Source organism: Coturnix japonica, chromosome 3 (assembly GCF_001577835.2).
Source record: "Coturnix japonica isolate 7356 chromosome 3, Coturnix japonica 2.1, whole genome shotgun sequence".
Taxonomy (NCBI): Eukaryota; Metazoa; Chordata; class Aves; order Galliformes; family Phasianidae; genus Coturnix; species Coturnix japonica.
Genome location: NC_029518.1, coordinates 6,105,808 through 6,121,874, shown reverse-complemented (window position 1 = coordinate 6,121,874; position 16,067 = coordinate 6,105,808). Strand labels below are relative to the sequence as shown.

Genomic DNA, 16,067 nt, shown 5'->3' with positions numbered 1-16,067 from the left:
CCTGGAAACTGTTGCTACTTTTATCATTCTATTACAAGTACTGTAGATCAGAAAGAGATGTAGATTTAAGTTAGCTGCTTACCGGCCTACATTTCCCTCCCCACCAAAGGAATCAAACCTATCATCTCCTCTCCTAAGTGCACATACACCTCCCATTCTGTAAGTTCTACTTTGTTCAGATTTCCATGCTTTTGTCTCAGGTGTTGGAAGTTTGCATGTGAGGTCATTCACTAACTAGTTCAAGTGAATACTGCAGTTCACATCAGCTCTCCTTCCTTCCACTTAATTCATCTGAAATCTCTGCTGTGCAGGGACTGAATATGCAGTCCTAGTGGTAAAAAAAATAAATAAACAAAGTGCTGTTGTCCCACAGCAGTGCTGGGAAAGGATGTTCCTGGTCCATGCAAGTCAAGATGGGATGTTTGGATGTCACATAATACTTTAGACAGCAGATTAGTACCAGTTTGACCCTCTTGCGCAGAAGTTGGGAAAGGTTAGAAATACTTCAATAGTCTGTAATTACAGGAACTTCTCTTCAGCCTTTGCGTGTTCCCGAGACTTGGAACATACCCCTTTTGGAGCCAAGGGAAGGGCAAACGAGAGAGAATATTACTCACAGATGCCTAAAACCCCATTCACGTGCCACTCGCTGACAGCAGTCACTGTGATGGCAGGGCTGTGCCCAGGTACTGGCACGGTCAGGGGCTGTGATCTCTGTGAGGTGTTCTGCCCACCTTCTGGAACTGACTCCTCTGTCACGTAAGAAATTACTGAAATCTATCTGCTTGCTTTCCCTGTCTGTGAGAATGAGTTGATTCTCCTCACCAGTGTATTTGGAGAACAAATTAATAATGTCAGGCACTCAAGAGGAAAAGTTTTTCACTGTGTATTTGCTCTGCAAAACTGCTCAATATTGTTATTATTTATTATTCTATAGACTCATCACTCTCAGCTGCCTTCTGCCAGGAGCTGCTTTGAAAGATGGATAAGTTGCATAAAAATTATTTTCCTTCACTTTTCTTTGTGAGAAGGTTTTAAATGTGTGTGTGGAGGGGGGGGGGAGGGGATTGCTTTTGTGAGGGAAGGCAAAGGGAGGAACGCAAACAAGATGCTGTGTTGAAATGAGTTTGAAAAGGTGGAACTGGGGGAAAAAAAATCTGCTCACCTAAATCCAGACTGATGGATTACAATATTTTTACTCAAATAAGAGGCACAAATACATGAAAGCATAAACAATTCTCTTAATGTCAGCAGTTATTTTTGTAGCGCTCGGGTTTCTCACTGTGCTCTTTCCTTCCACCCTGGAGCATCCAACAAGGAAGGCAAGCCAGGAGTGGACAGCCACCACTCCTGCTTGTGAGTGTTGTTTGCTGCAGCTGATAGACACCATGGCCAATCCCGCCTCACTCCCTCCTCCCAGTGACTTCCCATCTGTGCAAGTTGTGCCTTACGCTCCCTCAGGTCTATGTGAAAACTACTGTGAAAGCAGAGTCATTGATTTCTGTAGGTTTAGTTACCAGAGCAATTTCAGATGGCACAATACTGATTTCCTCGACTTTCGCTTTCCTGCTCTTGATACTTGTGTGTCAAACTCAACACCTTTGCCAACACTCTCATAATAACAAAGTGATCAGCATCTCCTCCTCCTCACCAGCGCTGTCAGCAGGGGTGGTGGAAGGGTGCTGCGGGTGGCTGGGTTTGCTTTGACAGTGCCAACTTCCAGAGGAATTGGCGGAGCTGGTAGGAGGGCTCAGCGTGTTTGCATTTCTGGATGTAATTACTGAATCCCTCTGGGGGATATTTCAGCTCTGTGCTTCACTTCTTCAATGGGAATGGTAAAGTTACAACCTGGCCTTCAAATCCCTCGTGCGGATGACGGTCAAAGCCAGGGGGTCCAAGCCAGGTCCTGCTGCGAGGCCACTGGGGCTGCAGGGATTTTGCCTTAGGAAGGGACATCATTAATGCATGAATATCATGTTTCTGCTTTCCAGTACCAGTGTCACAAGATGTTGTGACCTATGATGCAGCACTGGAAATCCTGATTAATTGCCCCACACTACTGGTATGCAGAAGATGATGTGAAAAGGGTTTTCCCCAAGCATTTCATAGGATGTAGTAGTGAGGAAGAGGAGGATTGGGGACTGAAGTTCTGGCATAGGGAGTGCCTACTCACAGGAAGCACATTACATTGTTGTGTTCATCCTCCAGCTCTTCTTTCATCCCACTTAACGGGCTTATCTCCTCTCTGACTGCATAGAGAGATCAGAGTCCTCAGCCTGCTCCTCTGAATGGTGTCAAAAGTACCTGTGTAGAGCAAATATCTACAGCAGAATCCGTGGCGACCATTTGCATACAGCACAGGAGGCTGTTTAGGAGGTGCCAGCCGGAAAGCTTCTTACTTCTCAGCTCAGTGAAGACTCAGACATTGTGAGGCACCAAATATAAGTGGATAAGTGGCTTTTGTCTGTGTAAGCCCAGCAGCCCCTTCGTACAGGTGATTGAAGCAGTCATGAAAAAGTGAGACTCTGCCCATATTCCTTTGAAATAAAAGCCGGTGTCTTATTCAGCGAATTTCCTGCATTTAACTATATGCCCTTGTTTCTTTACATAGTGCAGCATGCCTGCTTGATTCATAGGCCATTTCATTTGTTTCATTTCCAAAATGTGGGATAAGCAGCACACTTAGCTCTAGCCTCTAAGTCCTTTTCTTCTCCACGTAAAATCCCATCTGCTCTCTTTGTGTGCTACTCCCCTGCCTTTGGCTGCAGCAGGATGCTGGGAGACAGGGAGCTCATCTGGGAGTGCACTCCTTGTGCTTATGTTCCAAACAAACATGGCACTATTTTTCAACCTAAAACCACCTCTTTGAATAACTACATTCTTTTTTTAACATGGTACAGCCATGTGCCCAAGCTTATAGCAAAAATACACATGCAGAGAGAACTGAAGTTGAGCCTGCAGTCACCAAACTTGCCTACACAAACTCCTTGGAAACAACTGTACACATTGGGTCAGAGGACATACATCTTTCTTTCTCTCCTCTTGAGCACTGAAAGGATGTTATTCTGGAAGTCACTACACCGCAGCCATTTGGGGGGTTGGACTCAATGATCTCTGGCGGTCCCTTCCAACCCCTACAATTCTGTGATTCTGTGATTTCTCAGCTCCTTTGCAAACAGAAGAGAGCTCTGTGTTAATAAGTTTTGTTTTGTTTTGTTTTGTTTTGTTTCTGAAATTAAATCTCTTCTTTGTAATTTTTTGGGGTAGAGAAAAGTCCTTTTTTTATCAGTTTAGAAATAAGGAGGCAAAAATTCTGTTTTGGGGTGATTTTTTGGGGAGGAAGAGGGGTATTTCTCCACTCTCCTTGTGTGGATCATTTCACTGCTCTGTGTTAATGCTTCTCTTCCATGCAGAGGGGATAGTGCTTATATATCTCTGTAAGGTTCTGGGGGTGGGCAATGACAACTTATTTATAAGATATTCTATGCGCTACCATTTTTACCAATGAAGTATAAGCCCCAAGTATCTCTCTGTTATTAATTTTGGCATTAGCAAGACATCTGCTTTTTTTTTTTTTTTCAGCTGAAGATGACTTCTCCTTTTTAATATTAGTCCTTCTCATTTCACAAGGTGAGCTGTTCAGTTCTCTGAGAGAAGTGGCCCAGAATTCACAAACCAGAGCTAAACAGGAAAGAAAAAGAAAAGAAAAAAGGACAGAAAAATTAGGGAGAATGACCAAATAAGCCAGGCATAAGCACTGGATTTTCTTTTGCATTTTAGTCATGAGTCATGCTGCGCGGTCCCCCTTTCCAGATGAGCTGAGTGAGGCGGAAAGAAGAAAAGTAACTCCGATCACATAATAAGCTAGAACTTGAACAGGAATCCAATTAGCTCTTTTGTTTTAATGCTAAACTATGTTGCCTTGACCTCAGCCCACAGGTAGCGTTAATGTCCGTGGCTATTGTCAGGCAGTTGTATGAATGTGTTACAAAATTAAATAATGTGGCATTGTGCTGTATGACTAGCACTTACATACTAAATTATCACAGCTCTCCCTGACCTTGGCAGCATCATAGGGTTCATATTTTCAGAAAGATGAATTGTTCTCAGAACAGTTTCTTCAGTGTTTTAAACGCACACACTTTTCTTTAACCTTATGGGCACACGGTTTCTGCCTGCTTGTACTGACTCCATTTTAAAAACACCAATTCCGATACAATGCCATCTGAAGTCAATAAAAGGGCTCTTAGTAACTTCTGTGCTCTCTCTCTGTTACTCTCAAATGAAGCTACCAGATTTGAGCCTAAAATGGGAGAAAAGGATGCAGTGAGCAATTTTATGGACTTTAGAACAAAATCTTTTAACTGTGTGTTCAAATTCTTGGCCACCTTTTTACAGGGTCTGCGAGCAACACAGGACAGGACACGGTGATTCTGCTTTAAGGTTCAGTAGCCACAGGGCAACACAGTAAATTCTGCACAGTGCACTTGGAGCTTGTTTTTAGCTCAGCCCCAGAGTTGGTCTGGGGCTTTTTGTTGGGTTGGGTTTCACAAACTGCTTATTTAAATTACAGAAATCACTGCCACGAGGTGTAATTGACTCTAAGGGATGGCTGGGTTTAAAAACTGATATGAAATATCAGATTTGACGTGAACAAACATAATGAGAATGGTCCTTATGCATTTTTATTGCACGTTTGTTCAAATGAAGGGGTGCCAATTCTAAGGGCTGATGTGTGAGCAAGCAGTAAGATGTGTGCATTAAGAACCTCACATCCTCGCATGAAGTCATGCAGCTATTGCTCCTTACAGTGCTTCCTACACATTGCTTTGAAGCATCTCCTGTTGGCCACTGTCAAAATCAGAATGGATCATTGGTCTGACCTAGTGCAGTAATCCCTAGGTTTATGTCTTTGTTAATTAAAAATTGCTTTTGACTGGCTGTCTTGTGAGTAGAGAGATAAAGAAGAAGAATCAAATCATTCGAACAAATTATTAATACAACATTCAAAACAAGGAAAAGGAGTGGAAAATAAAGACATACTTATAGCCTTTTCTTGGAGATAGTTTTCCAGTGCAATGTAACATAAACAGATTAACTGCAGTGTTTATTCAGTGTGAAAAAGCAGTTCCAAGAGCCCCAGGTGCTTGCCAAGTCCATAATTGTACCTCCTTAAATACTTTCATTACTTGGAAGTACAATAAGGGAAGCAGAGACACATGCTTTCTATTTTCTTGTCAACAAAACACCTCCAAGAAATTAAACTCTTATTTTCTCTAGAAATTTTCAGCAACATTTTTCCCCTGGTCTTGAAGAGGAAGGGAAAATGCCTCTGAGATGATGGCAGAATGACCTCCCGTTAAAGGGATTTCTGTATGCAGAAAAAGAAGGACTGAATTGGAACAGTCAGAGTCATGTTTATTAAAGTTTCATTAAATTGTGGAGGCCATTAAAGACTGTAGCATTTGAACATGGATCTAGATTTGTGTCCTACCAACAGAATAGCAAATAAAGGAGATGCTATTTTCTGCAGAGTTCGGCTGTACTGCTCTCCTCGCAGTAGAGCTAGCTGAACCAGGGCGTGTCCTCAGATCATTTCCCCACTCACTCCACAAAAACCATCGGTCCCCATGTGCACAGTGAAGACGACCCAGGAACTGGCTCCTGTTCTGATGTCCGCACAACATGGTAGCATCCACTGAAGCCTGGTCTTCACTCCATGTCTCTCTGCCCACTGGCTGACTCGCAGCCGTAGGTTGGTGGGCCATCAGGTACCTGATTCATCCACCAGCTTTTGTCCTCTCCTTCCTTATCCAGATAGGTTATACAATTTCAGCCAGCTATTAAAGTACTGTGTTCTTGAGCTCAGAAACTTGTGCTTGTCAGGAGCATAAAATTTACTGGAGAGGTAGGAAGGAAGACATCTGTTATATTTCTGTAACCTTACTGCTGTTTGCTATATGGATCCTTCGGGTAAGCCAACTGGGTATCCTATATGCCTGTTCTCTTTTGGCTTTGCCTGCTATTTGATTAATTGAGAAAAAGCCAAGCACCTTTCGGAAGGTGGGGCCACTTTATTTCTTCAGCCTTGTCCCAGTGTCCTGGTGCAGGGCAGTTGTTCTGCCCTTGGCCAAGAAAAGAAGTATTAACTTGCAGTGCAGCTGAAGTGTACCTTTTAACTGCATAATGGTGAAATTGGACATGATTACATGCCCACGGGTCATCTGCAGATAAGCCTTTTGTAATCTGATCCTTAGCCCCAGCCTGGACTTATTCCTTGAAGAATATGGGAAGAGGTTTTGGACTGAGGGTTTTAGGTTTTAAGGAATGCTTTAGTCATACAAAACTGTGTTTCTGGGCTTCTTCCCCCCAAACACCTGAACACATGCAGTCTAACTCAGGAAAGCATGTGGAAGGTGAGATTTCTTCTTCATACAAGGCAGGAAAGAAACAACAGTAAACGGCTTCAGAAACTGCATGTGAGCACAAGCGTAAAGAGAATTGCTCATCTCACAGTGAGAACAAGCCTGTACAGTTAGATGAAATTTGGTCTTGGGAAAGGACGTCTGAATATTTTATTTATTCCTCTCATATCCCTTTATGTCTCAAGCCTTGATTACATATCTAAAAAGAATTTCCCTCATCTTTTTTAAGAGAGGCTGTGATGTGCCGTGTTGTCTCTCTCCGACTAGTTTCATATTGCTCTAACCTGTGGTAATGAAAAGTGATTCCTTCTCAGAGCTCAGTGGTAGTTGAAAGAATGATAGCTATCCAATGATCCTAGTAAAAACTCAATTGTATTATTACATGATGCTTAGGGAGGTATTGAACAATACACATCTGAGATCTAGAAATTCCTCCATTCTCACTAGAGGGGGAGTCTCTCTTGAAGGAACTTAGTTTGGAAGGAGCCCCCACAGGAGAGTGGAGGCAGCAAGGATGCCAGAGAGACTGCGTAAGGGGAGACCCCCCTTGCCCACACCCACAGAGCCTGGCACTTTGTGGTGCTCTCAGATGCAGACCTGGGAATGCAAAGGGTGAGCTTTACTTCCCTGAATGCAGCAGCCCTCCTCAGTGGCTGAGGAATGTCTGCATTTCCACATCAGTTTAATGGTTCGCCTGTAGATCACATCCCTTCCTATCACAAAGAAATAATTTTGTCCTGCTGTGTAATTAATACACATGTACAGTGTGGCAAACATTTTCCTGTAGCCCGCTTGTTTTGCCTGTAAATTACAGGAAATCCTATACAATACACCTGGGAACCCTGCAGTTTGAAATTAGAATAGCAACCATCCCCGCTTCCTCCTGCCTGATGGCTTACCAGTCAGATTGCAGAACTCTTTTTTGTTTAGACATATAATAAGTTCACATAGTGACACGCTTCCTTCTCTTTGGCTTAATATGAATATGAGTTTTAATTCCAAAATGAAACCAGTTTATGGCTCACTGAACTGCTACAAGGGGAAGAAACTGCACAGAAGTTTCCAGTTGTGGGTTTTCTTCTGACACACACACACCACACAAATTTGTAACCAAATCCCCAATGTTTAAGGAATATTGGCAGTAAAATCAAATGGCCAAGCCTTAGTTCTGTGTGATGTCACATCTATATGAGCCCTGAGATAGTATTAAAATAGCAACAGCTGTTACTTATTGTCAACACAGACTTTTTACAGGTAAGCTCCATATTTTCTCACCAGTACATTGTGAATCTCAGCGAGAAAAGAACCTGCCATGAAAATGATGGTGCCGACTGGTAGAGCATCATAACCACCAGTCCGTCTGAGTGTGGTGCAGAATAATTGTAGGGCATTTCCTTCACCTTGTGTGTGTAGACAGAGGGCTTCCTGCCAGCACAGGGTGCAGTTAAGATCTCCAGCCTCCTGGTGATTTGGGACCTCTGTGTGTCTGTATCTGTAGCTGTTGGATGAATGCTCCAGTTCAGGAAGGATATGGCAGTTTGGGGAAAAGAGCTCATAGCTCTCGAGTGCTTCTGGACTGCTGCTGGCAGTGGTGAGAGCTGCTTCCCCAGAGCTCTGCCAGACATAATCATATCCCTACAGGTAAGAGAGACAGTTCAGTCTCTTTGAAGCTCTTTCCTAGCTCTGGCTTCTTCTCTCTTAAACTAGGAATGGCAATGGCATCTGTTTACTAGCATACATCAGAGACAAGCAAATTTCCATCGCTAGGAAGATCATTTCCCTTTAACAGAGGCAGACAAAATTCTGCTCTCTGTTTCATCAGGGTAAATCTAGTCTAAGCCAGGGCTTATGCTGTATACCGGTTGGTTTGCCTTGAAGTTTGATGATGCCATTCAAAAAAGATAGGACTAAAATAATAAGCACCTTCCCTGAGTGTGCTGGGTGGAGCCATCCCAGCTGGGATTCCCCAAAGCTGTGACTGGTGGCGCTGGGTGGAAAAATAAAATAGTAATGGTTGAATACAGTCATGCATTTTTTACTACTGTATTTCTGACCTCCTTCTGTCAAAAGAACTCTCCCAGCCCCAGGCACTTTAGTAAGATGTTCCTCGCAAGTTTTGAATAGCAGTTTGTAAGCACACAGGAATTCAGCTGTGCAGGAAGGTCTACTTCTGGGGGTCTAGGCTTCATCAGCATCTCTGTTTTGAATAATGATCAGAAGTGCCAAATGCTGTTGCTCTGTAAGGCTTCATAGGCACTGGGTACTGGAAGCTCTTATGTTGGAGCTGTGATGTCACTGTGGAGGAATATGATGTCAGGACTATGAAAGAGAGAAATAAAACTTGCTGAAATTCCTTTTTGTATTTGGAAGTTTCTGTTTTCCATTCAACAAGATATACTTTGTTCTCTTCCCTGTGAGTAAGCATCACCTTCTTTACAAGTACCCCTGCCAAGAGCACTAAGGGTACACAGGAAGCACCATTCCCCAGCTCCCTGTGGGAATGTAGCTCCCTTTTATTACTAGAACTAGTTCTTTCTTTAATGGGTTAGCAGTAAAAGTAAAAAAAAGAAGAAGAAAAAAAAGAGTGTGAGAGAGAAGAAGAAAGTGGCCTTTTTAACTACTACACCAGGTATTAAAGAGTCAGCCGATCTCTGGAATCACTTCACATTTTCCATGGAGCTGGGTAAAGAGTGTTATGGAGGTTTCTTTGGGTAAAGTTTATTGGAACTTCACAGTAGGACTACAAAAATGTGGATACTATGATTGTTTTTGTTTAATAAGACTCAAGGCTCCTACCTCTACCTCTCTTTAATGTCTTATTGCTCCTTAAATTTTCTCCAGAATTCGAGTGCATGTTTTCCAGCAGTCATCCCCATGAATATAATTTTGTCTTACCCTGCAAGGCACTGCTTACCTTTCATATTTATTCCTCTCTGTAAAACTATGCAGATTCTTGCAGCCTTGTAGTAAAGCCTTGGGTCACTCATACATCCTTATTACAGATCACTTATCCAAAAAAGAAAGTCTGTGGGGGGGGGGGGGTGAGGGGAATCAAAAGAGAACCTGAGCCAATACCAGAAGTTATTAACCTGTACTGTGACTATACAACTGCAAGTTTGGTTTGGACAGATAGTTGTGAAAAGCTAAATTCTGGGTTAGGTATAAGCACAGCCACAGCATCACTAGCTTTGGTTTACTGGACTGCTTCCATTCTTTTACATGACAATGGCTCTCTCCAGGAGTGAGGAAAGCAATTAGGAACAGATGAAATGACTCGAGCTCCCATTAGGCTTATACTGAGCCTGTTCTTAGGAGTTTAAGTCGCTGAACTTCAGGCTTTTCCTTTTTATTATTTTCCACTTGTTTTTTCCTTCCTGCCTAGCTATCTTGCTACAAGTTTCTGCCACTGAGCACAGATATTTAAAACAGTAAGAAACTGGGAGTGAAATAAGAACTGCAGGAGAGCCACATTTTTTGTATGTCAGGGTCCTAAATATTGGTATTTCCCAAGTTTATCTGAACCATATTCAAACCCTTTTTTTTCTTGTCTTTTGTTAATTCTCATATACTCTTGGGGATGCTGAAAATGCACTAACATTTACTCGTAATGTTTTTTTTTCTGTGTGTTACTGGTTAGACTGTCTTGTTTAAAATAACACCTTTATCATCCAGCCATTTTTCTAACCAGCCTGGGAATGCCAGAGGCTCAGCAAGCTTGGTAGTTCTTTTGGTAGGTGAAAGAATCGTGACAGGAGTGGATATTCCCAACCTCTCACAATTTTAATTAAGAGCAATTCTCAGTAATGGACTTTGGCTGCAGGCTAAATAAATACCACTCCTGAATATTTTCTTTAAATCATGCAGAATTGTGTTAATTGAAACTTTCACATCTTCTTCTAAATTGAATCCAACTCGGTTCTCCAATTTCTGTCTTCTTGGGCGTGTTGCTGAAGTCCATCTGCTAGCAGCAGTGTATTTAAAGCACGCCTGTGTATTCTCACAGATCTTTTCTTACAGGGATCACATACTGCCTGGCCACGAAAAGCTGTTTTTGGGGAGAAACTTGACATGATGCAAAAATAAGACTTTTATCAGTTGAAAAATAATTGTATCCTTTCTGAAGTACCAGCTACAACTCTAATCTTCCAAATTTCAGGCAGATGACAGGAATGAAACATTTTTTTAGTATTAATTTCACTGCAACTTTCTGAGGGCTGAATTTGTAGGCTCTCAGTTTTCCCTCAAGCAAGCTTTTTTTGAGGTTCATATCTCAAGCAGGGATGAAATTAAATGACTGAAATCTGGTTTTGGTAGAAAGACTTAGAATAAATGGCAGGCTGAGAGGAGAAGGACATCAGAGATCAGCTCCACGGCTCTTGCAGCATTGGTCTTCTCTCTCCACCTTCCCTTTCTTTCCATTTGCCATGCATCCACCTCCTTTGCCTCTGTCAGTCCATATTCCCTTGAACTTGTTAATGATTTCTGCTTTTACCAGCCTTCTTCCCTTGCAGATTCTGGTTGGTCACCAAGTTCCATCTCGTCTCCTCCCTCACATCATGGATCTGCCTTGCAGAGATGCCTTCTTCACTTCTCCTTTCCCCCCTTCACCCCCCCTCACCCCCCTTCCACCTCCTTCCTCTCCTGCTATATAGGTCTATACCTCCAAGGCTGACGTCCCTTCCCCATTGTGTCCCTGCCCATGGCAGAGCTGTTGTGTTGGCAGCATGTAGTCACACCATGGCAACAGGTTTTCTTGTGAAGTCTGTGGGAGAGGCTCAGACAAAGTGCTGAAAGGAGTTGATTTCTGAGCTACAAACACTTGGATAAGTTTTAACCTGACCATTTTGTTCCATAAAGAACCTCTACTGAATTCAGCTTAACAATACATTCCCAGACAAGTGCAGGAAACAAGGAAGCATGGATAGTGGAAAAGACCATGAAGAAAAGGCACCAGTCATCCTCTGTGCAAAGCGTAGGCAGTGTGCTGGTGATTCTGGGGAACAAAATGGAGGGAGGAAATGGCTATCCTTGCCAAGCAGGAGAGGACAAATCCACCAGGAAATTAGTTACATTCTCATGTTTTTGGCAGTTGTTGCCAATAACAGAGGGGGGGAAAATGCAGAAGGAAAGAAAGGAACTTAAGCGCATTAAGCACATGAGATTAGGATCAGGTTTTCAAAGGCATGGGCAATATGTTTCCCCCAGCTTTGCAGACGCGTTGCACCACAGACATATGGGCACACAGACCCGTGACTGTACTTACCATGTCAGCTGCAGGCAGTGGCAGATTGCCTGTGGACAGTCTGCTGCCCTAAGTCAGCACCTGCACTTGACCATCTACTAGATTGGAGTCTGACCCTTCTGGAGATCTTGCTCTCAACATCCTGTCTGCTTTGTGCTTCTCCAGAAGAGCAAATCCAAGGAGAAAACTGGCTTCTGAGAAGGTTCCAGTGGAACAAAGAAATGGACTGATGACATCTGCCTTTCTCCATCCATACCTTCCCCAGCCCCAGGTGAACCCATACCAGAGAATGCTCCAGAAGATGCACAGGCTTCACTCTCTCAACCTGAGGGTGTGGATATGGCAGTGAAGCGAGCATAGCTTTAACTAGTTATTTCTTAAGCATATAACACAGCCACGGCATAAGGGTCAGTCCCTGGCTCCTGAGCATTATGACTGAACATTTTCCCCCTATGCCTAAGCTGTTGTGTGCACGCCCAAGTGCCATGCATAGCAACAAGAGCTAAGGAATACTGGTTGAATCACAACCAAAATCTTCCTTGCTTTAGTGAATTCAAGTTAAACATCAGCTGGTATTTGTTCAAAAGGTGACTTGATTTTTTTTATAGTTTTTAATATGGTTTAATTATATTGAAATTATAGTGGGGGTTCAGTAACCAGTGTCTTGAAAATTAACTGAGTTATGAAAGCTGAAATGTTGCTAGCAGCATCGGTTAATGACAAGGTCACCACCACTGTCATATTCAAAATAAATGTCACACATGAGTGAGACTGAGATGGCAGCACTGTCCCATGGTTCCAGGTAGAGAAAATGAAGCAAGGGCTCCTTGGGTACTGTTTTATCCCATGTTTGAATCTAACGCATTCTTTTTTCAGCTCATTTTGGTTCTGCCTTGTTCCCTCAACATATGGAGTCCCTAGGTATTTAGCCATGGCATGGAAACTTTGGGGGGCTGGGAATTACAAATCATGAATAGATTGAAAAGTCCCACTAAACGTTCCCTTGGGTTGTTTGTGTAAAGATTAATTTTTTGTTGTTTTTGCCTTTTACAAAAGTCAAGTAAGTCTGGAATTATTTTTTCACACAGGCTGTATTGGGGATCAGCATGCCATGTACGCCAGTACACAGCTCATAGAGTTGCATCTCAGGAACCGACTCAAAAAGGTGCTGTAAATGAAAGGAGAAATGTAAGAGATCCTGTTAGGGGTAAAAAAAAAAAAGGGGGGGGGGGCGGAAAATGGTTCTTGATGTCTGCATGCTAATTTGAAGTCCTGATTTTATTATCCTGTGTAAATCAAACCAGAAGATAGTGGCGCCGTGTTTGACCCTGTGCTATTGAAGGCAGTTAGAGAAGGATTAGTCCTGGCATTGTTCTGCTGGTGACTGAGCAACCTACAGAGGAGGTTACTCAGAGCCTGCTCCCTTCTCTGAGCTTACTACACGAGCCACTCTGGTGAGGTTGGAATTAAGCAACACATTTGGCTGCTGCATCTTGATAAAACAAGCTAGTGCCTTGCTTAGGAAAACAAGTCTTTTTCAGAACTAAAGCCATACTTTGACCCAAAAGCAAACCTCAGCTAGAAGTGGGGCACACACCTTGTTGGAAACAAACTGGCACAGCAACCCAGCTGGGTGGGAAATGCGTGATGACTCCCCAGGCTGCCTCAGCACAGAAGCCAACAGACTGCTTTCAGTGGGCATTAAGTTACCTGCAATAGGTGGTAACAGCCAACTGGAGGGCCTTAAAATCTTAGCCCACGCCAGCTATTTACACACTGAGCATATCTTTGAGTCGTTAGACCAAAAAGAGGGCAATGCACTTCACTTTTCTTCCTCAGTTCTCATCGCTAAGTCTTGTATGTCTGAAGTTCTCTGTAGAGCTGCACCATGCTTGGCAATCCGTACTGCACCTCCCTGCCCAAACTTTCCTGGGTCACAGCATGCGGATGGGTGGTGCGGGGCCCCTCACATTGTCAGGCAGCTCCAGAAAGCCAAAGGGAGAGCTGCACTGGGGGCTCACCTTCAGTTTGGAATAGTCTGATAAGTTCAGTATGGATACTCATAAACCAGCTGCAAAAATGCTCTGAAAGGATGAGCAGTGTTGCCAGTGCTTAGGGAAAAAGATGGGCAGAGTGAAAATGAGGTGAGAGAGTAATGCAATAAAACACAGTTTAGTTACACAAGACAGAAGAAGATTTGGTTCCACACAGAAAAATCAATATCTGTGACTCTCAAGATGAAATGGTTGAACTTCAGAAATTTTGCAGTTTGTTTCTGAAAAATCCTGTGATGAATATTCAAAAATCACTTCCTATAGATAGGCCTTTCCACAGTGCTTATCTCCTTTGCTCGTGGTACATATTTTCTTCTGTCACCACACTATGGTTAGAGCAAAGAGTGGATGTTTGCAGCCTTCCCTGTGCCATGAAGGAATTCTCCAAACTGGGAACATCTCAGAAACTCATTTATCAGCAGTGCCAAGGCTGGCTCTGTTGTGCCACCATTTTCCATTTTGCCACTATTTGCAGAGGGAGAGTGGAAGGTCAGCATGATGTGGAGCTGTAGAAAAAAAGTTAGACAATATAATAAAAAAGATTTTCACCCTGATAATAATAATAGCAATAAACAAACTATTTAGCAGAAAAATCCTGTTACAGGACATGTTGAACTCAGTAATCCAATTGCACTGACTCATTACGTAAGATATTTGGGTTACTAGCTGTTTGTTAGTGAATCTTGTAGCTCCAAACAGTTCAGACTACTGTATAAAAATAGACACATTTATTTTTTTCTGATCCTACCTAGAGCAGGATGGAATTTCTATGCATTGAGAGCCCAAGCATTTAAGCAAGCAGCCATTTCTTTCATAAGACAAATGCATAAAAAATTGTCTCTCTTCTCTGTTGCTACCCACGTACTTCCCAATTTTTGTAAAGAGCTGTAGTCCCAGTTTTATCTAGATTTGCTCAGAGCTTTTGTGAGCAGAAGCTATTGCTGTAAGCTGGGAAATGTTAGAGGCTGCCCTTTGTAGGATAACAAAGTGTATCTTCAAGTAAAGAATTTGGAAGATTTGGGCTCATAAATTGTTTTTATCTGAGCTCCCCAGTCCACACAAACCAATATTTTTTCATGTTCAGTTGCTCTCCAGACAGGTATATGGTTGCAGTTCTCAGGATTATAAAAGAAACACAGTGCACAGTGCACTGCAGGGATGTAGCAGAGGCACACAGACCCCAGCCACGTGTGTAGGGGTGTGTGCGTGTGCAAGCTTGTATGTCTATCGAGTTATTTATTTGTCTCTGAAGCTGTGCTTTTTTTCACTGGGGGTTCAAATCTGGTCAAATCACAATGTGAAATGTGGAAGGTGAGCTTGACTTCAGCTGTAAGTAGGATCTACGTGTCTGGCAATTGCCAAATATATCAGAGAGCTTTCTCTGCTTGAAATCAGCTCCCTTCTTCCTAATGGACAGGGAGCTAGAAATCACGATAAGGACCCCTTCCACCGCTGAGTTTTTATGGGTAGTTTCTCCATAGTTAATAAATGAGTTGGGCTTGATGGAAGCGCACTACAGTGTTTTGGTTTCCAGTCTGCTGGGGGCCCAGCACTGCATTCTTCTTGCTTCCCTGGGCTCCCCTTGAACTAAATGGGAGGTGTGGGTGAACAAGATCAGACCCCTTGTCTGCAGACACTGAAGCCACATGCAGCCCGCAGTGACCTCCCTCACTTTCTGCAAACGCGAAATTCATTGCTAGCTTGAAAAAAAAAAGTGAGGAGCTTCAGCTTCTTTTCAAAATAGAGAGAAACAATAGGGCACACTGTAGTGAGTTCGCAGTCTTTTATCTTTCTACAGATTCAACCACACTATTGATTCTTTATTGACCTAAACTGTCCTAAGCGTGGCTGTGGTTTTTTCTCATACAGTCTATAGGAGAGTTAAGGCAGCTACTACTTTAATATTGATTTTTGTGAAAAAGGTGCAGGAAAGGGGGCAATTTGTGTCTGCAGTTGCTCTTCACTATAAAAGATACCATTGTTAGGAGCTTATAGCATTATATCAAGGGTCTTAATCTGTAGCAATCTTTTTTTACAACTTAGAAATAGGCTTGGGCAAATGTGTTATTGGTGTTAATGATATTTTGAAGTGAAGAAAATTTGTCAGCCTTTCTAAGTAAAACGCTCAAGTTAACTGTTTCACAACTTGACAGGTTTGTTGCATCTCTTTTGCAGGAATTATAACTTTTGTTTCCCTGGAAAAGAAGGAAGGGAAAATAAAAGAAGAGAAAGAGAAGAGAAAAGAGAAAAGAGAAGGGAAGAGAAGAGAAGAGAAGAGAAGAGAAGAGAAGAGAAGAGAAGAGAAGAGAAGAGAAGAGAAGAGAAGGGAAGGGAAGGGAAGGGAAG

General features: G+C 42.7%; 1 long non-coding RNA gene across 2 annotated transcripts in view; it reads left to right on the top strand.

Annotated features, from left to right (window-relative positions):
- The window catches only part of LOC107310797, a 385,718-nt gene extending 369,718 nt beyond the window's left edge, over positions 1–16,000 (top strand). The window contains exons 4-6 of one of the 2 annotated variants that reach the window (XR_001553730.2): positions 11,833–11,938; positions 12,756–12,832; positions 15,897–16,000. This is a non-coding gene — a long non-coding RNA (uncharacterized LOC107310797). The remainder of the gene's footprint in view (positions 1–11,832; positions 11,939–12,755; positions 12,833–15,896) is intronic. The other variant, XR_001553731.2, reaches the window with a different exon arrangement.
- The last annotated feature ends 67 nt before the right edge of the window (positions 16,001–16,067 follow it).